General features: G+C 43.1%; 1 pseudogene; it reads left to right on the forward strand.

Annotated features, from left to right (window-relative positions):
- LOC109269555 (40S ribosomal protein S5-like) overlaps positions 1–24,713 on the forward strand; it is a 47,658-nt pseudogene extending 22,945 nt beyond the window's left edge.
- Positions 24,714–25,126: the final 413 nt, after the last annotated feature.

The raw sequence follows: 25,126 nt of genomic DNA on the forward strand, positions 1-25,126 counted from the left end.
CTCTGGTCCTGGCAGAGTTGACCAATTTGGCTTGAGGCCTTCAGTCTCCCCGGGAACTAATGCATCGAGGCCTCACGACCTCGTTCCCCTCCTGAGTCAACCAGCTTTCCAAGGTTATGACTAATTAGCTGAGATCACAACTGGTGACTTATCCCTTTTTTTAGGGTGTCTCATTCTACCCACCAAGGGACACCTGTTGAAAGGTTACCAATTTGTCACTTCATTATCTGGATAATCAGAAGCAGCAATGAGTCAATGAAAAGGTCACTGAGATCGAAATCAAAAGAGCTAAATTTGAATTTCCACTTTATTACATCAAGCACCTCAGTTTCAGTCGTCTCATCTATGTAAATGATAATAAAAATTAATTTCCTAATATTTTAAGTCTTCAGTAAGATAATGTGCCTGGAGGTAAGTGTTAATTATTATAAGCTACAAAAATGTCAAATATGTTTTTCTTATTCTCAGCTTCATCCTGTGCTAATAACATTTTCCAAGAACCATCTGAGCTAAAAAAGAGGTTAATTTCAAATCAACCCGCATTTCTTGGTTGCCTGCCTCTAAGCGGGCACTGCATTTGGTGCTGGGTAAGGAGGTCAAGGAGCACACTGGAAACGCCCAGTTTGTCCAGCGCCACAAAGATTGCAAATGACCTGCGTCAAGGTTTGGAACATACCAAACTATGTGTGAAGAGCAGTGAAGATTCATTGGTCGTTTGGAGAAGCAAGCCAGGCATGAGTATCCCAAAATAAAAATTAATTAATTAATTAATTAATTTCAAAAACAAACAAAAAAACCCTTTTTAATCTGTGTAAACCAGCTTTAGGAAAAAGTCCCTCTCTGCGAAGTCTGAGCTCACTTCGTGAAGATCTGGTTTGTAGGGAGCCCTCTAGAGGTCAGTTGACATTATCGCTTGCATTTTCTGACAGGAGCCCTTGGGTCCTGCTTTAATATTTAATTTCCAGATGTGGATTGCTGAGCCCCAGAGAATGTAGCACTAAACGTCAGCTTTTAAAGAAAGACATTATTGTTATTAGAATTGTGGAAATATTAATGAGTTTGCAGTATTTACATTGATATTATCAGGGAAAAAAATCCTGAAGCAAAATTTAAAGTATAATTTTTGTATCTTCTGGTACTTTCATCCCTAACTTGCAGCTGTTTTCATTCCTTGTCTAACTAAACCTTTATCCCCCCACTTACTACTTAGGAAAGATATAGTTTTCGTGGACTTTGAAGTCTGCGAGAGAACAGTGTTTGTTAGATGTTTGTGGATGTTCTTGATAGACTCATATATAAATGTTCTTTCACGGTTCAGGAATAATCTTTTCTTAATTTCTTGAGTTCGCATAATACTGAGGCCTTTTGTGCATTTTCTTTAATACCCTATAAATTCCAGTGTTACTGTTTGTGTTTATTGTGCTACAGGTAAAATTTTGCACAAGGAAGTTGGTTGTTTTTTGTTTGTTTGTTTGTAGTTCTCTCCTCTATCCTGATATATTGATCATGTAACTCATCTGGAAGTTGATCTTGGGCCCTCTTGCAATGTTCTTATTTTGTGCTCTTAAATATCTTTTTGAAAATATATGTATAAGTGAAAATTAATTTTACTCTGAGATAAATCATGTTTTATATATGGTAGAAAGTCAATGGATATTTGTTGGTTGAGTTGACATAATTCTAGTTTCTTAACTGCTCTACTGGTTGCAAACAGCAGAAAAGATAAAAAGGTTTTAGTGATTCCCATATTGACAGGATGGATTGCCAGTGATAACCATAGATTTCCTCTCATCCCGATGGTTTTGAACCTATTTAGTAATCATAGCTATGTTGGGATAAAGGGTGTTTGAACTGGCAATGATAGATAGGCTTGATATCTTTGCCAGTTTCTGCTTTGATTTTTAAATGTCACTTGTCCCAGAAAGAGAACAAAGGTATTAAGACACTGGGACAGAAATCCAAAGCCAAGCAAAATAGGAAAGAAAGGAGTTTCCCATAGAGTGGAATGGGGTTGGGGGAGATTGAGGTTTGCTATTGATGCTACTCAGAGGAGTAACCAGATCAGAGCTGGTTTTGTCTTGTTATTTTTCTCTGGCAGATTTTTTGTTGTTTTCTTCCTCCCTCCCTCCATTTCTTTCTTTACACCTGTTAGGGAAGGATTTCCATCCCCCGTAAGCCTTGGTGTCCAAGTGGAGAGACTTGTAGTAGACAAAGAGTGTTGATCTCCCTTCTGACTCTCACTGTTTCCCAGGAGAAAAGGAGTGATTTACCTTAATGAAGAACGTGTGAGAAGAAATTGAGAAGGCTGTGCTCAGCACCCCCCAGGGGATGCCTGTGGTTGCTCATCTGCAGCGATGGCCAGGTTGACAAGTGTGTGAAACTATCAGGTGAAGTATAAGCAAGTCATATTCTACCCCAGACTTCCTACTGCACCTTACTCTCAGTGGCCCTTAAATTCAGGATGGAAAAGGAGGTATTATTTATGGCCACTTGAAATCCCAATAATTCCTGTCCTTGCCCTTTTGAGTTGAGGTGGATTTCAAAATCATATACAAAACAAGATAAAATACTAGTAAGTAAGGAAAGAGAAGAAAATAGTAGGAAAAAAGAGAAAACAAGGCAGCTGCTTACCCGTTTGTTCAGTCAACACACATTTACTGAGGTTCCAGGGTACCAGGTTCTATTTTTTTCTTTTGTTTATTTATTTATTTTGAGAGAGAGAGAGAGAGAGGCAGAGATAGAGCGAGACAGAAAATCCCAAACGGGCCCCACACTGACAGCACAGAGCCCAGTGCAGGGCTCAGATCCATGAACTGTGAGATCATGACCTAAGCTTAACCGACTGAGCCATCCAAGCACCCCAGTGCCAGGTTCTATTCTAGATGGGGGTGTGTAATGACGAGCAAGAAAGGCAGGCTTCCTGCTGCATGAACTTTACAGAGCTCACCAATTTCACACCGTGCCGTCTTTACTTTTTTCTCTGGAGGAAACAAGCACAGTAGGAGCTAATCTTATTAACAGGAAAAAAAAAAAGTGGGAAACCCATCTTCAATTACGTGATGAACAGGAGTGTTTGCCTACCCAAAGGAGTGCCTCCCACCCCAGATTGCTGTGAGATATTATAATTCACCTCTTGGTAACCACAAAGAGAAATGGACATTGTGTTTCTCAGGATCCCTGACTTTTAGCTCCAGTGGTTCAACAAGGAGGACGTATCTAATCCAGACCAGATCATTCAGAGAGCCCTGACCCAGTATTTTTAGCTATCTGAGGCAGGGAATCCAGGTAATCTCTTGAAAGTGAATGAAACTCAAGAGCTGTCAGCAGCCACGATTCTGGATCAGCAGCAAAGACAGAAAAGTAAATGGGAGAAAATAATTTGCTTTGTTCCAGTTGGGCCCATTACTACGTCCACAGCTTGACAGCTGAACACCTCTCAAGCATGTCTGCATTCTTCTACTAAGAGGCTGAGGTTTAAAAGAGTCAAACTGCAGTCACAGAAAGGGAGAACATAGTTATACGCAAGCTCTATGCTCGAGTTTCACATGACATTTTCTACACATCTACCTGTCTTTTCTTTTCTTGTCTTGTGTTAATTTAAGATGTGATTTCCATTTATGTATTCCTCAGCTATTCATCCTGGACCCTCTCAAAAAGTTACCAACTGATGCAAGGCAGTAATTTAACTTTTCAGAACACATCAAGGGCTTAGAATTTCATCTCGCTGTGTCCCATTTCTGACTGTCGTTAATGTTTTGATTCTGAATGATCCCTCCTTACCCCCCAACAATCTTCAGCATTTGGCATAGTACGTATTTCTTTCTGGTGTAATTTAAACCTCACTGGAGGCCAGAGATGAAATGTGGTCAATGGATCCCACAACTTGGAAGGAGAAAAAAGATGTTTATATCAGATACGACGTTATCATTCACCCTGTTGGTGACACTGTAGATAAAACAACATTCGTTTTTAAAATTTTTTTGAGAGAAAGAGAGCTTGAGAGTGAGAATGGGGAAGAGAGAGAGAATCCCAAGCAGGTTCCACAATGTCGGCACAGAGCCTGACACGGGGCTTGAACTCACAAACCATGAGATCATGACCTGAGCTGAAATCAAGAGTCGGAGGCTTAACTGACTGGCCAGGCACCTGAAAACAACATTCTTGATAAGAGAATGAAGCAGGCTGTGAAATCCAGGTTCTTCTCCCACTCTGGAATGCTACATTTCCATGGCAACACAGGGACTACTTCACAATGACTATCTAAAGTGCTGATGGTGGCTTCTGAATGTTTTCATTGTAAACCTTCTAGGGTTATTAGGAGACCGAGTAACTTTTGTCATGTCTATGATTACAGAAACTGAAACTAAGCTCAACAGAGAATAGATACCTTCCTTAGATTGAAAGCAAACAACAGAAAGGAAAAAACAGATTCTGAACCCAGAGGAAGTGGTGAGGTCTAGGCCACAGCTCTGGCAGAACATCTAGGATGCCCAAAAGCTCTCAATAGGTAGCAGTATGAGAACGTTCAAATACAAAGCAGTCAGCATTTTACAATGCTCATTTTTACAATTGACGATTTTACAATTCCTCAATAGTGATGATCAGATGCCTTGGCAATTCAACAAAATTATAGGGATTTACTACAAACGTACATTCTTTTGTCAGTGGTAGCTCTCTTGCTCAAAAACCCTCATGAAATTTTGATCAACTGCAGTGGAATGTAGGAGGCGATTAGCTGTTTAAATGCATAGATTTTGTGGGAGTAGTACAAAGACAGTCTACATAACCCTAGACAATCTTATTCTCAGAAGAATGTGCTTGTCCTAAGGACTCATTGATTGTCCTTGACCAATTTTGATCAAGTCAATCAGAATACAGTTACTGAAAATGACCTATTCTATGAGCCACCAATACCGTGCTCATTCCAAGACTGTGTCACTGAAGGTGACTCAAAGTCCCCACTTCAGTCACTTCATGAAAGGAGATACATTCTCACAAAGCCCAACAGGCCCAATGTTTCAGAATCTGTTCACATAATTACAAATTGTTGGATATCCCTGAGACTGTTGTACCCATCTCCCAAATTCCTGGGCTATGTCACCTTCTTGGCAGCCATATTTTGCTTATGGTCCAATGAGATTTTCTGGAAGCTCAACCTTAAAGATGAAGCAGATGCTAAATGACTGAATCATCCTGAGAGTTGGAGTCTAAACATCGGGCATAATTCATGTCCGTCAGACCTACGAGTTCTTTCTGAAATCAGGTTTCCAGTGATTTCAGGGTGAGCAATGGGAATCGGGTAGAGCCTCAAGTCTCCTTGTACTCAATCCGCATGTTCAGCTTGCTCCTGATTGCCTGTATTTCCTCAAGAAAAGCATCCAAGTTGAATATATTCTCCTTTTAGCTCTTCAAGTTGGTGAATCCATATTTCTACCATAACAATGTAAATATGCAATAGAGGGTTTGAAGACTTGGGTTCTTCAAAGTCATCTGAATCCCTCAACTCTTTAATCTGAAAGAGCAGTTCAATAAACCTCTTCCAACGTTCCTCCTGACGTAGTCATCCATCTACACGAAACAAACAAAATTGTTTCCACTTCTTTCCCAGTGAATAGTCCCAAGCATGCATAAAATCCAGTCTCAATCACTCCCTCCGTTAAAACCTGCAGTGGAGTAGACTTACAATATTTAGAGCCCTAACTGTCTTGACGTTTGGTATAATAGGGACCAAGTCCAATAGGTCTGGGATCCACATTCACTTAACAAATCTTCTCTTTCTCCGTGGATTCCCCTGTAACAACTAGGCTTAGCTTGTTATTCCTCAGTCCCCAAAGCTCCGATTCCTTGGAGGAAGATGAGTTCACATATTCTAGATCAGTAGGTAACTATGTATGTTTTGTAGCATCCTCAAGACGAATGCCCTTGGCCTCATGGTGACCATCCCTCTGGGGTGATCAGATAACTGAATAGGGAAGAACTAATTATTGACACTGCAATTCCCAGAAGTCAGTTTGGCCCACAGTATACAAGACATTGAGAATGGCTCCTTTATGAGGGACCCTAAGGGCTACAATGAAGCCAGACGTCATTCGCAAGTGGCCTCTCAAAGGGCCCCTCCTTGTTTCGGTAGCGTCCTATCTTCATCAACACTTGCAAGCCCGGATCTCTGGCCTGTGTTTCGAGTTGAGATACCTGTTATCTCTGGCCTGCGTTCATGTTAGGTAATTCACATGTCACCTGATTCCCCATCCTCCACTCCCTACCTGTTTTTGGTCACTGAATGTAGGTTGTTCTTGGCGAATTGCTTCAAATGCCCTTGTGACTGAAACAAGCTGTACCCCATTTGGAACTTTGTTGTTCCCACATGCACACGGCTGGTCAGTGGCCCGTTCTTCCACCCAGAAGAAGCTGTGATTGTCACAGTCGCATCACGGAGAAGAGAATGAGCTGGAGGGAAAAAATACGTGAGATCCAGGCTCGGTTCGCTGCTTGCTATGGAAACTCAGTTTTGTTGTTTCTTTGCTTGTTTATTAGCTTCTATTTTACTACTCTCTGAAGGGTCACATTGAAATAAACACTCTGAAGTGATATTCACTTTTTCCATCTGATATTAAGCGAAAATAGATTGTCTTCTTTTATCTAAACTAATACAACATGTTAAACGAGATGAGGAGATGGGCAACGAGGCTTTGGAGTGAGACAGGCCTTGCCCAAATGGGCCCTCGTCCCTTCTCCTATTCTTCTGAAGCCATGAACACTTGAGAAAGTTTCTAGGCCCCCCGTGTCCATTTTCTCAGCTGTAAAACAGGGATAAAAAAAATCTTACTTATGAGCATTAATGGTGAAACGACGTACAGAACCTCAAGCCTGAAATAATTTTGTCCACAGATACCCACCACATTCCTTGTGTAACCATTGACCAGGCTCTCTATTCTCTAAAAGTTTATTTAAATTGTCTCATTTAATGCTCAGGGGTTCTATTTTTATCTGCATTTAATAGATGAAGAGACTGATGTTCAGGGAGGTTGAGCTTCCCAAGATCATGAAGCCAGTAAGGGAGGAGGTTGGTCTTTGAAACGAGATCCCTTGGTTTCATTTGTTATGCTCTAAAGATGACTCTTCAGAACAGAAGGATTGGACATCCGGAAGACTTCTGTTTTAGGTGGGACACCTGAAAATGGCAGATCACTGACAAGAATTGTGTTTGAAAACCAGCGCTCAGATTATTGTGCTTTAGAGTGGACTGAGAAAGGAGTTGAAAAACGAATGGTACGATCCCTGATTCCTCAGAATAATCTTTGATATTCAGTAGACTTGAGGTTATGTGCAATTTCATGCAATTGTAGAGCAGTTATTGAGTGTGTACTTGGTACCAGAGAGTATAAGGTGCTAAGGATACAAACAGGAATAACTGTGGTCCCGACCCTCACTCTCACTGGCCCCACTCTCTGAAACACATCCTTTATCATGGCCTTTCAGTGAAGCCCATCAGTATTAGTTAGAATGATAGGGTGGGAAGAAATTCATTTGTATCTGGGTCTGGCAGCAGATCGACCAGTGAAACCTGATATTGAAAACCCTAAGCCTTGGTTCTTAGTTATAAAATCTAGACAACTTCCATACGGGGAAGCAGTGATCATCACATCTATGAACTGGGCTGTTAGGAACTGAAGTGTGTTCTCCAAAAAAAAGATATGTTGAAGGCCTAACACTCAGTACCTCTAAGGTAACCTTCTTGGAAAATAGGGTCTTTCACAGATATCATATATTTTCACTCATATGTGGAATTTGAGAAACTTAACAGAAGACCATGGGGGAAGGGAAAGAAAAAAAAATAGTTACAAACAGAGAGGGAGGCAAACCATTAGAGACTCTTAAATACAGAGAAAAAACTGAGGGTTGATGGAGGTGGGGGAGTGAGGGGACGGGGAAAATGGGTGATGGGCATTGAGGAGGACACATGTTGGGATGAGCACTGGGTGTTGTATGTAAGTGATGAATCATGGGAATCTATCCCCAAAGCCACTACGCTGGATGTTAGCTAACTTGACAATAAACTGTATATTAAAAAAAAGAAAATAGGGTCTTTCAGATTTAAGCAAGTTGATAAGGTCATTAGAGTGAGCCTTAATCAAATATGACTGGTGACCTTATACGAGGAGGGAAATTTAGGCAGGGACATATAGGGAAAACACCACGTGAAGACATGGGACACACAGAGGGAAGCCAGCCACGTGACGATGGAGGGAGTCATTGGAGCGATACGTCTACGAAGCACAGCAGGTGAAGGCGAGGAGAGAGGCTGGAACAGATTATCCCTCACAGCCTCCAGAAGGCTCCAACCTCACCAACGTCTCGACTGGAGGCTGCGAGGTGACACAAGCGTGAGACGGTGCTTCTGTTTTGTAAGCCATCAGGTTTGCGGTTTTGCTACAGCAGCCCGAGGAAAGAAACGCATCTGCCAAGTGACAAAGTTGGGGAATAATTCTCTAGGGAGTCTAACATTCCATGAGCAGACAGAGAGCACCCACGTCACGTAACAGAAGCCAAGTCCTAGTACACTGAAGTCCAGGATTTAGTGGGGATATTAGATCCTGCGCCACCACCATCCTTCCATATAATTCATCGCTTACCAGAGGAACGCAGCCCTCACACCCACTAGCCCAGTGATCCCGGCTTTGTCAATATGCACAGATGTCTGTACTCACTGACTCTTTCTCAGAGTTTTCTTTTTACCTTTATAACTATCACTTTAAATCCAGCTGCACTCTCAACCAAACTTTGTCTATTTCATACTATGCCTCGTCACTTTCACTTGATCACAAATGGGCTACTGCTGTAGTGAAAATTCATTTTATTCTTTTCTCTTTGTCCTTCCCTTTTTAAAATTACCTTTTTAAAGCTTATTTATTTATTTATTTTGAGAGAGAGAAAATGAGAGCATGAGTGAGGGGCAGAGAGAGAGAGAGAGAGAATCCCAAGCAGGCTCTGCGAGGTCAGCATGGAGCCTGTCTTGGGGTTCGAGCTCACAAACTGTGAGATCAGGACTTGAGCCAAAATCAAGCGTTGAACACTTAACCGACTGAGACACCCAGGTGCCCCTCTATTCGTCCTTCCAAATGTCATGTCCAGGGTCCCAACTCTCATATTCCACTCCCTCCTAGAAATGCCTCTTTCAATATTTTCTAGACACAGGGAAGCCAACCGTTGGCTTTCTTTGATATCTAATGTGTTTTAAACAATCCCTGGATATTTCTGTCCTTGCTGAGGAAAGAAACTAAAAGAAAGGGGAAAAGGAAGCTTCTTCACATATTAGGTATGGACTGAGCTTTGATGAGCCCAAGACTCCTTAATGAGAACAACAGTAGAACTCAGACAGCCTGGCTTTGAATCCCTGCTCTGCACTGACGAGCTCAGTATCCTTGGATGGATTACGTAACTTCCACACGTCCTGACTGCCTGTAAGATGGGGTCAAAGTATTGTTGAAATTAAAAACAAAACAAAACAAAACAAACAAACAAAAAAACACAGTTGTGAAGATAAATGAATTAATAATGCACATGTACCTTATGCCTGATACTTAATAAATACTTAATAAGGACCCAGTAAACATTAGCTCTTCTTATTCGTTGCCTCTATTTGGGGTAAATATTTCATTTTTACAATGATGCATTCACAGATTTGTGTCTATTTGTTGTTTAAACTGAGACCTTTGCATAAAGACTTATTTTTATGCGATCTCTTAATAAGAAATTGAAGTGGTGAAATTGAAGTATAAATGTAATGAAAAATAAAATAAATCACATCAAATCAATGCCAGTAAATCTTGGTGGAGTGCTTCTTTAAAAAACCTGGCTTATGGCAATTGATCCTACACCTGCATTTTATGAAGCATATTTCATTTTTTAAGTATTCAATTACACGGAATAGGTGTGCTAGTATAGGCTGATAGCTGTGTCATGACTAGAGATCGCAGTAAATCTACATTTAAGAAAGCTTTCAAAGTGACTGTCGAAGCATTTCCTTCTTGACTGGGATTTTGCATCTCAGGAAGAAAGGGAATAAAAACTCTGAGGAGTATATTGGAGGGCAGCTGTATTCATTGGCATGAAATATAGGATATAAGAATGCCAAAAAGAAAAGCAGTCCAATATGCCAAGGTAATTCCAGTTGTGGTCACTATTCAAACTCAACATATATTATGGATATAAATTTGTTGAACGAGTAGCTGTCTTCTACTCAGATGAAGAAAGCATAAATGGGAGAAATAAGCTCTCAAGAAGATAATTCTTAGTCTTATTTGAATATATTAAGCCCAGACAGGTTTTACTTGTTTGTTGTTGAGGTTTCTGGGTTTTTTTCTCCTTTATTTTCTTTCTTTGAAGGGGGGCTTTATTGCATATGATTTAGCACTTAAATGACTTAAACTGATTGATGATTGGATGAGTGGATGGCTAAATGGACGATCGGATGGGATCTGGGTAGGTGGTGGACAGACGTATTGATAAAAGTCTGATTGCTCCAAATACTCTTAAAGGCAATCACCAGATGCCCAGCACATAGTAGGCACTCCATAAAATATTTTGACTGACTCAGTCTTAGAGGTCCTTTTATCTTCCCAGACGCATAGCCAATTCTGCACCAAATAGGCAAAGTTGGCTGCTTGTTGAGTAGGGTCTGGCATAGATCTGTCTTCTGTGAAGACAGGATGACAGGAGCCAGTGTCAGTGTGGACAGCTTCTGCTCATCAAGGTCAACTCCCAAGAAGAACTGAAAAGAAGGAGACAGAAGTACCAAAAGAAAGAGGAAGTTCTCCCTTTATGCCAAAGACACGTTAAAGGAGTTAAGACGAATATGGGATTTGAAATGAGAAGACATGAGCTGAGTGTCCATGTCTATCACCTGTGATGTTAGGTGACCTTAGCTGTGATGTCTGTGACCTTAGCTACCCTGCGTCTCATCTTTCTTGCTCGGAAACTGGGCAACATGCCCCCTCAGAAGGTTTTCATCAGGATTTAATAAAAAAAAAAATGCTTGTGCGTTAAACCTTAAAATCCTCCACAGATTGACTCAGCATCCATATCGGATGCAGTAGGGAAGGTCAACTTTGTAAACTGTAAAAGGATGAGAGGTGAGACCTTCCACAGATAGCTGAGGTCTAGAGACAACGGTCCTGCTGAACAAATCTTCCGATCTTTTGTTCTTGAAGCAGTTTGTATAAAGTAAAATTCAGCAGCAAAGCTTGAGAGCACAAGTCAGAACAAAGGTATATTTCAACATATCTAACGTCTTGCGAAGTCATTCGTACAATCCAAAATTGTATTTTCAGGAGGTAAAGGGGGAGGTGATTTTTTTTTTTTCCTAGAACAACAACAACAGCAACAACAACAACACTACAACCACAGTCTGGACTGTGCCTGCAATCTCAGATGCTGTGTAAGACATAAATACATTATAAAACATGAGCTTGCCTCCCCTCAGTGCAGCTTTATTGCATATTTATGCCTGTGGCTTCAGTGTGCTTCTGAGACAGGAGATACGCTAGTTTGCTGTTTGGACGGGCTCCATTGCCCCTCACCTGTGCTGTGCTTAATCTGGCAGCCCCCTTCTGAGCCCAGAAAGCATCTTTTTTTTTTTTTTTTTTCTGAGCCAGGAGACTGGGGAGTCTGCATAAATCCAAAGACTCCACATCAGGCATCGGCAGGATGAACGTGCTGAGCTCTGAGGCCTTTTCAGAGCTTGCAAGATCAAAAACAGGAGGACGGCATTGCAGGTGCCTAACGTCACAAAAGACAGTCGCCAAATCACACGTGCTAATCAGAATGCCTGAAGGGTGGCAGAATGCGGACAGCAATTTCTCTTCTGCCGATCTCCACTCGACTTTTCTTGGGAACCAACAGGGAGATGTTGGATCTGACTATTAATGAATCAGGACACACTTTATTGGTCTTAAAGCACATTTGTCATGGCAATTTACATGAGTTAGCACCATGTTTCCAAAGCTTGCTACAGAATCTAGCAAGTACTCATTTTAATGAGCTAACACACCCAGAATGACTTCTACTTTTTTATGGTATTTATTACATATTGTCATAAACACTATTAAGTTAAATTATGGGACCATTTGCAAGCTGAAAAAAAATAAATTGTTCGTCATTAAAGCAAGAAAGAATCTTAAGAGACACCCACTCGACCAGTTCTCATTCCATTGGATACAGAAGAAATTGTGGCAGTATTCTTTGCCTCATCCTAGCTAAACGAAAAATCCAGAGGTTAGCACCTCGGCCATGGTACTAGAAGTCTGGGGGAAGAAGGAGGGCGGAGCCCAAAGGAAAAACCAACTTTGATAAACTTGTCACCACGTTATTAACCCTTTGGAGCCAGGAAGGAGAAGCAAGGTCATGGAAAGAATTGAGGATAATGCACCAGCACAAAAGGATTCTGCACAAAGAATGGGTGGAAGGCTTTGGATCACTTGAGCAGGTGAAACACAGCACTAGGCACAATTTATACTAGATTGAACCCTTGGATATGTGGCAGGAAGCCTCAGATGTGGACTTTAGCTTTATGTAATAATCATCAATAATACCTTGGCGTCTCAATATACGGGAGTGGTTTTATAAGCCCTTCTTTGATGTGAGGTGTTCTCTCTCTAGGACTTTCTGGAATGCTGATATTTGCCCTCCTCCAGATTTGCCCTGATCTCCCATACTCTGAGCTCCTTCCTGAGGATGCTGCCTCTCTCAACATTAGTATCGACGGTGCTTTAAGAACATGGACTCTTGGTTCAAATCACAGACCTACACTTACTAGTTATCTTCCTTGGGAGACTTCCTCAGCCTTTCCGAAGTGTACAATTATGATATGGGAATAGCGATAATAAAAATCTTTAGAGTTAGTATAAGGACTGAGTAAAAATATGCCAGGTCCTTAAAACAGTGCCCGGTACCTAATGAATGCTCTCTAATACTGATCATTTTTCATGATGAATCTTCCCTTCCCTTCCCCTCCTCTAGTTGTCTGGGGTTAGCCTTCTGAGGGAAGGCAAGAATAACAGGCTGCGATTTTTTTTTAAGTTAATATAATTTCCAGATGAATACCGATGGGTTTTCTTTTTTAATATGTGGCATTTTGAAAAAAGGGATAATGAGGCACATTGGTATAAATAGGTAGAATCCTTTTTAATGCAGGCGGATACAGGTATGCTAGAGACAAATCATATGAACAACACTGTCATCATTAATGTGATTTTTCAAACTGTGATCAGACTGGCTACTCAGAGTAAAGTCCAGAAAAAAAGAAAAATACAGTTACTTATGGATTTACACACTCATCGCATTCCTGGGAATCCAAAGTATACCAAAAGGGAACACAAAATCCCTTGGGATTTTATGGAAAACAAGCATATATCCTGGGTCCACACAATGACAATACGTTTTTTTTGTTTTGTTTTGTTTTGTTTTGTTTTGTTTTTTTACTTACATGAATGGCAGAATGGACATCCAAATCATGCAGAACTTAGAATGATTCTTTATTATGTGGGCGAAACCATCTAGTGCGTTGCAGGATGCCTAGCCTTCCTGGGTCTTGCCTTCTAAATACCAGTAGCTCTCTTCCCTCACTCATCATGAAATTCAAAAATATCCTCACACAGTTTCAAAATGCCTCACAGGGTAAACCATTGACCTGGTGAGTGACCAGACCGGGAGGCAGTTTATTGGTGGAGTGAAAGCCACAAGCATTTTTTCCAGGGAATTCAGACCAATCATTAAGGGACCAGGGACAAAACCCAGAGCAATACAGTTAATGACAGGAAAGCATGAGAAGCAGGCCACAAGGACGGGGAACGGGCAGAAGGAGGACCATGACTATGGGCACAAGAGGAGCGTGAAAGAAAAGAGAAAATACAGTTTCCTGAAGAAGAGAACCCTCAACAGGGTCGGACGGAGTAGGAAAATTCGGCAAAATGGGGGGCTGACGTAAGTCAAGTGAATTTGAAAATTAAGGGGTCATTTCTGAATTACCTCCAAAGCCATCAGGGCTGCCTTTGTGGGTAGAGACTCTATTGCAGCCAACTTAAAACTGGACACTGAGAACCGGGGTCAGTAATGTTGCCAACTCTTTCTGATAGCCTCAATGAGAGGGGAGCGAGATGGGGAATAACGACTGACATGGCCCATGGATGGAAGCACCTGGGTTTTAACTCACACCCCTCCACATTTCCTTCCAGAATACTGTACTTTTCCATGTTTGTATAAAATGTACAGGCCAAGAAAACCCAGAGGATCCATTTGGGTTTGTTTGTTTTTAAAACTAATGGCATTTTTTATTTGTTTGTTTATTTAGTTATTTTGAGAGAGAGAGAGAGAGAGAGAGAGAATGAGCAGTGGAGGGTCAGAGAGAGGGAGAGGATCCCAAGCAGGCTCTGTGCTGCCAACACAGAGCCTGACACTGGGCTAGATCTCACGAAGTGTGAGATCATGAGCTGAGCCAAACCAAGAATCAGATTTTTTTTTTAATTTTTTTAATGTTTTTATTTATTTTTGAGACCGAGAGAGACACAGCATGAGCAGAGGAGGGGCAGAGAGAGAGGGAGACACAGAATTTGAAGCGGGCTCCAGGCTCTGGGCTGTCAGCACAGAGTCCGATGTGAGGCTCGAACTCACGGACCGTGAGATCATGACCTGAGCTGAAGTTGGACGCCCAACCGACTGAGCCACCCGGGCGTCCCCCTAAGAGTCAGATTCTTAAGCAACTGAGCCACTCAGGCACCGACACTTCAGATTGAAACAAGGGAGACTTTTTCTTGCACAAGTTCTGAGGGAAACATCCATCGGCCTTCTCTTGAAATTCCCACTAGCACCTTCAAGCATGTTCTGTGTACAACCACAGATCACGCAAACAGTAGCCCGTTCCTTTCCATTTCTCCACCATTTTCCAATCTGGCACGTTTATTCTTTCTTCCTGGGAGAAAAAAAAGGTCACTATTGCTGTATCTAAAACCAGTAGGGCTCCCCCAGATAACCGTACCTCCCTTCAAAAGTGTCAACAATTTCTGGGCTGTGGATTACCCAGTTACCAAAATTTGTCTTCAGTCTTGCAGCTGAAGCAGTGGAGAAGAGTGTCTTTAGGATTTCGTTTCTAGCGTGGGAAAGGCTTGAGCACGTTTATATCCTGATGAGGGCAAGGTAAGGAAGGAGCGGCTCATAGAAAGAGACAGAAAGTGCTAGTTGAGGGAATAAGAACCTTAACAAGGTTCTAGAGGGAAGGTATGCAAAATACTCATATTAGACAGATGGAGGGACTCTCTCACAGTTAATAAGAGGACAGAAAAAAGTGTAGTTGTGGCTATGTTAAGTGTGGAATGGAGGGAGAAATAAGACTTTCTAGAAGCTCATAGACAGGCCTGTGTTACTTCAGATACTTCTAACAGATGTCCCAGGTAAATCTGAGTTACACAATGAAGATATATATAATCTGATTTAAGAAAAAAAATACCCAGATTTGGCCGGGGGGGGGGGTGGTGGTGGTGGGGGGGTGCCTAGGTGGCTCAGTCTATTAAGCGTCTGACTCTTGATCTCAGCTCAGGTCATGACCTCCCAGTTCGTGAGTTCAAGTCCCTGGGCCGGGCTCTGCACTGACAGTATGGAGCCTGCTTGGGATTCTGTCTCTCCCTCTCTCCGCCCCTTCCCCTCTCTCTCTCTTTCTCTCTCTCAAAATAAATAAGTAAACTTAAAAATATATCCAGATTTGGATAATAATAATAATAATAACGTGAGGCAGTGAACAGAATTGTGTGGAGACAACCCTAAACCCTCACTCTGAACTGCTAGGCACACAGGCTGGCTGGGATGAGCAAATGAGGAGCGGTTGCTAGCTTCTCGATGTGGGAGAAGCATTATCTAAGCTAAGCACCCTGTAGGGATGCTGACGTACTGGTCCACGGGCCATGGATCATCTATTGAAAGCCACTGGTGTGTAGCAATTGGCCCCCTTCCCCTAGCATTCCCAGCCAATTTCTGCAAACCAGTGGTTTTCAATAGATGATCCATGGCCCGTGGACCAGTAGCATCGGCATCACCTGGGAACACGTTAGACAAGCCAAGTCTCGCACCCCCATCTCAGACTCCTGAATTAGACACCCTGGGAGTCGGGCAATTTGTATTCTAACAAACACCACGGGTGGCCACTAATGTCTGAGAACCACCGTTGTAAACAGCTGACAGCCCAAGTCTAGATGAAGGGACCAGACCATTGAACATTTCAAAGGCAATTATAAAGATTTTATAGAGATAAGCAGGAGGAGAGCTCTGTATGATGCCCACACCATGTTTCTAGTAGCCACCCTCCTGGAGCCATTTCAAATGAATCCTCAAATTGAATTAGGAGAGTGGAAGTTTCTGGTTTTCAGCAAATGTAGCACAAATTTGATCAACCACAAGGGCATTCACGAGAGTATTGCAGAGACAATGTTCCAAAGTTCATGCTGATTCAGGCTAACCTGATTATTTACTCCAACATTCAAAGCTCAGACATTTACGACAGTAGGAGAATATGAGATGGACTGAGGCTGGCATCCCAGCTCTGCCCTTGGCAAGCTGTGGGGCCTGGTGCATCTCAACCACTATGAATGGCATTCTCCTCGTAAAGCTCTTACAGTTACTGGGAGAAAAACAGGATAAATATACTACACTTAGCACATATTTGAGGTGTCCTAACAACTCGGATAACGATACCCTAATAACTCATTGCCGTGTGGTTTTTGTTGAGCATCTTGTGGAGGTTCGTTCCTACTCTGGGTGTTGATGGCAATGGGTGAAGGGGGAGCACAGAGAATGGGTAAGAGAGACAGCGTGGGAAAGAAGGACCGCAAAAAGGCTTCCAAGAACATGATGTTTGAGGTCAATATCGACACATGAGTGAGAGAGAGAAGAAGGATGAGGAAAGGGGCCTCAGAGCGGAGGGCACGCGTGGATGAAGGCTGAAGACAGCTCTGCCTTTTCAGGAATGTTCAAGAATTGCGGCTCGGCTGAGGAGTAGGGTTCATGCCCAAATGAGGGATGAGATAAAGCTGCAAAAAAGACAGAGACCCTACCATGGAGACCCTATTTGGCCTACCTGAGAAATGGGCATCTTTGGAGACAATGGGAAGAGATTGATGGGCTTTCAGAGGGGAGTGAGACCTACTGGAAAAACACAACCCCGTGGCACCTGGGTGGCTCGGTCGGCTCAGGTCATGACCTCACGGTTCATGGAATTGAGCCCTGCATCGAGCTCCATGCTGCCAGCACTGAGCTTGCTTGCGGTTCTCTCTCTCTACCTTTCTCTCTTCTCCACCCCCCACTTGCAACTCTCTCTCTCTCTCTCTTTCCTTCAAAATAAATAAAGACATTAAAAAAACAAAACCTACCCAGTGATGGGCATTAAGGAGGGCACTTGTTGTGATGAGCACTGGGTGTTGTATGTAAGTGATACTTGGCAATCAAAAAGAATGAAATCTTGCCATTTGCAATGACGAGGATGGAACTGGAGGGTATTATGCTAAGTGAAATTAGTCAGTCAGAGAAAGACAAAAATCATATGACTTCCCTCATATGAGGACTGTAAGAGACAAAACAGATGAACATAAGGGAAGGGAAACAAAAATAATATAAAAACAGGGAGGGGGACAAAACAGAAGAGATTCATAAATGTGGAGAACAAACTGAGGGTTACTAGAGGGGTTGTGGGACGAGGGATGGGCTAAATGGGTCAGGGGCATTAAGGAATCTACTCCTGAAATCATTGTTTCACTATATGCTAACTAATTTGGATGTAAATTTTAAAAAATAAAATGTAAATAAATAAATAAATAAATTCGTCTCCTGAAATCAATGTTACATCATATGTTAACAAACTTGAATCAAAATTTTGAAAAATAGTAGAGCAAAGAGGGGCACCTGGCTGGCTTCGTTGGTGGAGCATGCAACTCTTCATTTCAGGGTCATGAGTTCGAGTCCTATGCCGGGTATAGAGATGACTTCAAAAAAAAAAAAAAACTTAAAAAAGTAGAGCAATGAGTCTCAATTTCACTAGGAAATAAAAAAAAAAAAAAAGGAAAAGGAATCAAATATCAAGTACTATTTTATACCCACTTTTGAAAACAAGACAGCAGACCCAAAATGGAGTGGCTTATGCTAATCCTCACATCACCAAACTTAATTAGTTTCAGCTCTCCCAAGAATGGAATCTTAAACCAGTCAGGAATTGCTTGATCACCACTAGTTAGCTAACTGCCTGGTAGACCACTGCCATCCTCCACAGGAAAGTAACCTTGCAATAACCAATCTGCTTTTTTGTCTAGTATAACTTCCTTGTTCCCACTCCCTTCTACCCAGAAAAGTATTTCGCTTTGTATAGTTTCCTGGAGCTCCTTTCTATCTGCTAGACTGGATGCTGCCTGATGCATGAGTTGTTGTACAAAGTCAGTAAGATCTTTAAAATTTAATAATAATAATAATAATAATAATAATAATAAACCTACCCAAACTACAGGGAGGAGAATGTATTGAATTGGAAAATAATTTGGAGTCAAGGGATTTGTTCGGAGCTTATGACCATAAATCAGGAGAACACAGATGAGGGCTTGGATGAGGCCATTCAAGGAGAGAGAGAGCTCACTCTATGAGATTGCAGTAAAAAAAAAAAAAAAAAAAAAAAAAAAGTGTGTTTATAGTGATAATGGGATCCTCGTGGCCAATACTTTCCATGTTAAGAAAAAAGGATACATGGAGCGGACCCTTTGAGCACATCTTAATGTGACCAGGGGTGTGCCAGGAGTCTGAGACCTCATAGCATCACAGGAAGAATGTCACGATGTGTGGGACCCTGCTGGAGGGCGTTGAGGAATACAGTATAAATGCTGGAGGGTGTGGGTGCTTTACATAGTAAAGCAAGGTCTTGAGGAAACCTCTCCTGACTCCAAACCCAAAACCCCCAAATCACTCTACGAGGATATTCAGAAGAGTTAAGATACATTACCTTCACAGGTGTGATCATGAGAAAATCACTCCCTCTTTCTGGCCTTAGTTTTCTTCTCTGTATAAATGATGAGATTGGAATTGATGATATCAGGAAATGACCCAAGGCCATGATCCTCCAATGGAAGCTTATGCCTGCAACCTGGCATACTGAAAGTGTTGGATAAACAAGGTGCCTCTTCCCAGAAAAGCCTTTTTTCCTGATCATAAATAATTCAAAAACATTACCCTTCTGTTAAAATAAACAAGACATGATTTACCATAAACTGCACATAGGCATAGATTTTAAAGATAAAACACAAAGCTTCCAAAGCACATCTGGCTTGCAGTGCATGATTGGTAGACTTCTGAGATGGTTCTCGATGATCCCCACCTCCTGGTGTTTACATCTTGTGTAATCCCCTCCTAGACCTCGTGACTTTCCTTTAAAGAACAGAATGCAGCAGAGGCAATGGGATAAAAATTTCTGAGGTTAGAGGATAAGACACTGTGACTTTCCTTCTCTCTCTCCTCACGTAATCACCCCGGTGAAGCCTGTTGCCGTGGTCAGCTGCCGTCCAGAGATGTGCACTTGGCAAGCAGCAGCCAGCAGGGAGCTGAAGCGCTCAGTCATACCAGCCACAAGGGATGGAGGAATGAGGGGCAGAGGGAAAGGCGAATGAGTCTGGAAGCACAGTAGAGTCTGGACGTGACTGAAACCCTAACTGACCCCTTAATTACGAGAGATCGGATGACCCCAGCTGAGACGAACCTAGATTTCAGGCCCACAGAAACGATGAGATGATAAAAGTTTGTTGTTGACATAATTTGTAATGCAGCAAAGAGTAACTAATGCACAAAATATGGCTTTGGGCTGTAACCGGAAATACCTGCCAAAGGAGTCTCTCTCTTACCTCTCTGCCTTTAGCAGTAGTTGGTGGAAATATCTCTGAAACATCCTCAGAAAGAACAACAACCTTTAATGAGGTGAAAGCCCGTGGAAGGCTCTTCCACTATAAGAGTAAACCTTCATGGAAACCCATTTGGCAATAAATTTCATATATTGAAAAAAAAAAAAAAAAAAGAGTAAACCTTCAGACTTCAGCTCTCTAGAACGTAAAGATCTCCGGGTCAGAGGAATGGAAAGGAAGCTCAACTATTTGCCCAAGTCTTCCTGAGCTGAGAAGCTGAACTTCCTCAGCTGAGCTGGAACTCCAGGTCTTTCAATACCCAGGTAGTGTTCTACTAAATGACTCTGAGCTCCAAAATATGTAAATCTATTTGCATATGCATTATTACAAGAAGTATTAATATTTTATATGGTATATACATATAATCATAGTCATTATCCTTACCGGGTCCACAAAATTGTTTTCTAAACCTTTGCTGGCTTACTTGTTAGTTCAAGGCATCTGCAGGCAAGGTTGTTCCATTTTATTTTTTTTTCTTTTTTTTTTCCTGTTTGTATTCAGTGACTCCTAAAGGACACTATCAAGAATCTTTGGACAATGATCCCAGAATGTCGAATTGAAAACATTTCCCAAAGCCCCAAGACATATTTCAACACTCACCTCCAGATACCATTGTTGCATGGCTGCCCAAGATAAGGCTGGCCCTATTTTATAATTCAACTTCACTCCAGGGCAGAGGGAGTGAGGCAGAGCATCATAAACCCAGCCAATGGAATGTGTTAATAAAAGCCCTTGTTCTTCTTCCACCCTAAGGACAAGCTGCAGAGAAATGATACAGTAAATGTGGATAGACAGTCCCGGCTTTTAGAGAACAGTGAGCTGGAAAAGCTCATGCGTCCCTCGCCGTGGCTATAATTGCCATGGATGCCCAGAGAGCAGGGGCGTAGAGCTTCCAATGTTTTTGTTGCTCCCACGCTTCTTGCTGCGTTGCTGTTTTTGTTGTTGTTCCTTTAGTGTCCCTGTGCCCTTGGCGTGGTGTCCCTCAACCAGGTTGGAAGTCTCTCAATAATGGGGAGCCCAGTGCTCTCTACTCGCGGGTTGCATGCGTCAGGATGATCCCGATTATGCGGCAGTAACAAACACTCCCCAGATCCCAACAGGTGAAAACAACGAAAATGTATCTCTTGTTCACATTAAATTCCCACCACGGATTAGCTGGAGATGGCTCTGGCTTGTTCTCCCTCCAGAGCCCAGGCTGTCAAAGGAGCCTTTTCTAAACCGTTGAGGATTACCGGTGGCAGAGGGAAAGGCGGCGTGGCAATTTTGAACTGCTTCTAAAGTGTTTTCCCAGAAGTGAAACACTAACATTTCATTGGCCGGAGCAAGCCACACAGCCATTCCTGACTGCCAGGGGAGACAGAAGTGCAATCGTAGCTCATGCTCAGGAGGAAGAGAGCTACGACGCTTACAGCAGTCTGAGTGAACATCAGACACATACTCTCAAGGTACGGTTATATTAGAGGCTAATGAGTGGGAAAGTATATGACATGACACGTCAACACAAAAAACTGCAGATTTTATACCAAGGCTTGGTAGCCTGCACATTCCCATTCTTTTTGATCGAATGAGATTCTCTCCAGTCTCAACCACACTTAGCGGCGAGAATGCAAGCAAAGCAGTAAGGTTTCAGTTCATGGGTGATCTCTTCTGTCCTCTCAGCCCAGCCTCTTATCCCACCTCCATCAGGACCTAGGTTTCATCAAGTGTCCTCTGCCTTCTGTGTCTCTAGATACATCCCATATGCGGGTTCACTCCTTCTCTCCATGTTTTTTTTATTTGTGTGTGTGTGTGTGTGTGTGTGTGTGTGAGAGAGAGAGAGAGAGAGAGAGAGAGAGAGAGAATGCACATAAGGAGGGGAGGGACAGAGGGGAGAAAGAATCCCAAGTAGGCTGTGTGCTATCAACACAAAGCCCGACATCGGGCTTGATCTCATGAACCATGAGGTCATAACCTGAGCTAAAATCAAGAGTTGGACACTTAACTGACTGAGTCACCTAGGCACCCCTCTTCTCTCCATCTTTTCACAACCAAGAATCTCAAGAGTGGTCAGTGTCCGCTCCCCCCTACCCCCCCCCCCAACCTCACCTTCATCAGATGTATAGGTTCTGCCCACACTCAAAGGGAAGGAGGCTCACAAGGGCAAGGGTCACTGGGATCATCTTACAATCCTGTCCGCCCCTGCTAACAAGGAGCCAAAGATCAAGGAAGGCCAACTACAAGTGGGAACCATTTCTTACTTGCTTAACACTTCTAATCCTGTAGGCTAATGTCTGTCAAATGAAAAAATGGGTGAATCACAGAGGCCACTGGATCATCTTCTACACACCTGTCACTATGGCTAACTGGTACTACCATCATGGATGAATTGATTATCCGAAGCAGCCCCAAAGCCGAAGAGTGTCCTCAGAATAGTGTCTTTCTTTGTCCTCAGAATAGCGTCATGCATGGCCAACAAAAGCCGCCCCAGGTAAACCAGATGGCCCAGGTTCAAGTCTCCCCTTCTCCTTTTACTGCGTTGCCATTTTACTCATGCCTCAGCCAAGCTAAGCCTCCTTCTGTAAAGAGAACAATAATAGTGCCTCACAAGGTTTTCACAAGGATTAACCAACATATGTAAAGCACACACCTAGGCACACACCAATTCTTCAGCCAGTGTCGATTATTGTTGTTGTCATTGCCTTCACCTGATCCTTTATGCCATGGACATCTTTCTCTCTACTTTCCCATTTCCCTCTCTCTAGTGTTCTCCTTTCAGAGAAGCAGCCAGAAGGCTGTTTCCTTTGCCAAAGTACTGACAACAGCAACACAGAAAACACCCTTAACTGATAATACCCTCCTCCCAAGAGGTGATAGCATTATCGTTCCCTCCCTGCCACCTCTTGCCTAGGCCTGGACAATGGCTGGAGGGCAGGAAGTTGAGAGTTTAAAACAAGGGGTCTGAGTATCCTTTTTTTTTTCGCCCTCTGTTTGAATACAGTGATGTGGATGGAAGAGTCCTAAAGACAGGCTAAAGGTCTAGCAAAGCAAAACACAGATGGCTTATTAGAAATGGCTTTTCCATTAACCATCTGCGTGACCTTGGGCACGTTGCATTTCACCACCGCAAACCTGTGTGCCCTCCTTGCAAAAAGAGTAGCTTGGCCCGGGAGATCTGATTTCCCTCGCTGACATTCTGACATTTCTGATCCGAGTACAGCACTGCAATCAGCCAGAGCCTCCTGTGCAGGAACCAAGGACACACAGTGCTGACGGCTGAAGCAGACTCAGCTCGTTCACTTGACTGGCCTGGGGCTGCCAGCAGAGGAATATGGAGCCTCCGGGAGATAAGGCTGAACATCAAGGGACAGAAAGGCTGCAGAAATGGAAACTCACATCAATACTCTGTAGGTCTGTATATTACATTGAATTTTATAAAGTGTTTCCGGGTTCGTTGTCAATGTGGATTTCAGAAACAATATCATGGGTAGGCAGGGCGGTTATTTTTATCTACGTTTGTAAAAGGGCTGTTAGGTTCAGGCTCTGCCCCAAATGAGAAAGCAAGGTCTACAACCAGATATGGCATGGTAAACGAATTAAAACGATTTCAGGTCTACAGATTTATGTCTGTTGTCCTTCTGACCTTGGAACACGGTCATTAACAGATTCTCCGCTCTGAACTTTACACTCTCCTGACACATAAAAAAGGAGTAACAATGATAACGATGATTCAAATGTCAGAGAATGGTTTGCGGGGCCCACGGCGGATCACGTATATGACTTCACTTAATAAACCACGAAAGGTGTTTTTGGTTGGTTGTGTTGAGTTGTTCCGGCACCTGAGCTGAGGTACTACTCACTCACCCACGCATGATCACTGACAAAGAGGCAACATATTCTCCATAACCCTTGGAGCAGCTGCACATTCCGAGGCTGTCTCTCCATCTAGGACTTTCTGGGTGTCACAGCACCTGCTTTGCACGCCCGTGTCACTCTTCGTCCCAAACCTGTGTCCATTTCTTAAAAGCTGTCACAACCTTCTACCTCATCAAGGACCCTTCCGGGATTACACTCTCCTAACTCAGCCACTGACCCCTGCTCTGAGCTCAGAAATGGCTGGCCCTTCCTCAGTCTGGCTAGTTGGGCACTACTTGTCCTTGGCGGGACATAGGGGCAGAAAGAACACAGAACTGGTGCAGCTAACTTGACATCCCAGCTCAGCTGGATGACTCTGAAGAACTCCCAGAATCCACAGTTTGCTCATCTGCAAAGTTGAGAAAACAATCTCTGCCCTTCAACCCCACAGATTTCCCAACATCGAGAAAGGAGAGGTTGCAAAGTGATTATCTCTGCAGAGCTGGAGAGATAGTTCTCACTCTCATTATTTCAAAATCATCATTTTAGTTCACTTGTTATTAAAATCCTACCTAAAAATTCCCATGTGCAAATGATCTCTGACTCAGTGAACCTTCACGCTGCTTTTTAAAGACAGATGAAAGAGAGAACGATTTTCTCAGGGCCTAGTGAAAGCCAGGCGATGCGTTGGCTGAATCTGTGCGCGCTTACCCCATTTTATTCCCACCACAGCCCCCTGGGGAGCATATCCCCATCCCCTCACAGATGACAAGCCGCTCTCCTGGGTTTCTGGCCGGTGTGGCAGTTAGTATAGTCATGCCCGTGACAGACGTGGAACTTCAGGTCTTGGCTGTGTCTGGACTCCTGGCTCATCTGCGAGGAGGGAAGGGAGGTCGGACGTGTGAACTGTGATCAGCCAGGAGAAATGAATAGGCTGAAATGTGGGAACCGTGATGGAAAGCTGGGAGCTCGCGTTTCAAACACGGGCTGAAAAAGAAGGCAGGGTGGGGGCGACCCCCGAGGGGCCAGGAGGCGGGCAGGAGGGACGGCACACTGCTGCAGGATTCAGAAGAGGAGAGGGTTGCCATTGGGAGCAAACGCTCAGCAATGCTTACAGTTGTTTAATGTCTGTAACCCAAGGACGGGAGAGGGCCCGGTGAACTTGGCCAAACAGTTCTTTGTAAGTCACAGGGAGGCCATTTTCGGTGGTGTCCGGAGGGAAGGGGTGGGGACGCCTCCCTCTCTTGTGGCAGGGTGACAGGGCAGCGAGGAGGGTGCAGACAGCGAGCGCTGACAGCTCGGTGGGAAAGCAAAGGCAGAGGAGT

This window comes from Panthera pardus, unplaced genomic scaffold (assembly GCF_024362965.1).
Source record: "Panthera pardus isolate Hobbes unplaced genomic scaffold, ASM2436296v1 HiC_scaffold_13, whole genome shotgun sequence".
Taxonomy (NCBI): domain Eukaryota; kingdom Metazoa; phylum Chordata; class Mammalia; order Carnivora; family Felidae; genus Panthera; species Panthera pardus.